At 47.3% G+C, this 1,080-nt stretch overlaps 1 protein-coding gene and 1 long non-coding RNA gene across 6 annotated transcripts in view; one reads left to right on the forward strand and one right to left on the reverse strand.

Moving 5' to 3' along the window:
• The window catches only part of LOC106733504 (uncharacterized), a 19,014-nt gene that overhangs the window by 4,518 nt on the left and 13,416 nt on the right, over positions 1-1,080 (reverse strand). The gene's annotated exons all lie outside the window — the stretch shown is intronic.
• NUP153 (nucleoporin 153) overlaps positions 1-1,080 on the forward strand; it is a 78,295-nt gene that overhangs the window by 800 nt on the left and 76,415 nt on the right. The window lies entirely within an intron of this gene.

Raw genomic sequence — 1,080 nt, forward strand, 5'->3', positions numbered from 1 at the left:
GACCGCGGTTCGTGTCCCAGACCCAGTGGCTTAAAACTCACGCCGGGCACGTGTGCGTGCGTGCCCAAGATCCCGAGAGGAGAAGGGATTGCGGCGTGACCATCCCCCCGCAGGGGGTGATTTCTCGCTTTCTGTCTCTATGTCTCTCTCTGTCTGTCTGACAAGTGCATGCGCTCTATAGTGAAAAAACCTCCCCCCACCCCAAAAAAAAGGAAAAAAAATTAGGGGGCAGCAAATGGCATGGTGGTTAAGATGCTGGATTCCTACCTGGCTAACTGTGGTTCAAGTCCTGGACCCAGTGGCTTGCTTTCTCTCGCTATCACTGTCCCTCTCTCTCTCAATCTGTCTCTCTGGTCAAAATGAATAATAATAATAATAAATAAAATTAAGTAAATAATTTAAAGAAAAAAATCAGTGCAAACAATTTAAAAACCTCTCTCTGTAATTTATCTACTTTGAGAATAGATATCAATTGTTTAAACCCTTTTCTCAAGAAGTATCCCTATGCCTTGAAAACCTGAGATGACAGTAGATACTAATTCCTTGTAAGGATCCAGCAGGAGGACAGACCTGTGGTCTAAAGGTCTAAGGAGCTGGGTCCCACATGGCCAACCCCACAGTTTGAATCCCAGCTCGGGCAGCCTGAAAGACACAAGCCTGTGTGTGTGTCCCAAGTCTTGATGGGATGACGAGATGGAGGAGAGGGATTGTGGTGTGACCATGCCCCATTGTGGGTGCTTTTTCCCTCTCCCCTCCCTCTGCCAAGCACACACACCCACTGGCAATTGAAAAAAAAAAAAAAAAAGGCAGCAGTTCCCAGTTCTCTGGGGAATATTTCTGCGTTTGACACAGGTGGAAGATAGGCTGTCAGGATGGTGTTTGCTGGGCTACACTCAGATTTTCTTTCCAGAACGTGGATAGGAGACTAAAGGATGATCAAAATGGGATAAAAAGCAGACAGGGGTAGACAGGGCACAGAGACATCCTCGTGCCTTCCATGTTACATTCCCGCTCCATGAAATAAAAACAGGAGGGACCCAACTGGACTGCGGGGCCTTCGCATTCTCCCTCTCACTGTCT

Source organism: Tupaia chinensis, unplaced genomic scaffold (genome assembly GCF_000334495.1).
Source record: "Tupaia chinensis unplaced genomic scaffold, TupChi_1.0 Scaffold143936_1, whole genome shotgun sequence".
Taxonomy (NCBI): Eukaryota; Metazoa; Chordata; class Mammalia; order Scandentia; family Tupaiidae; genus Tupaia; species Tupaia belangeri.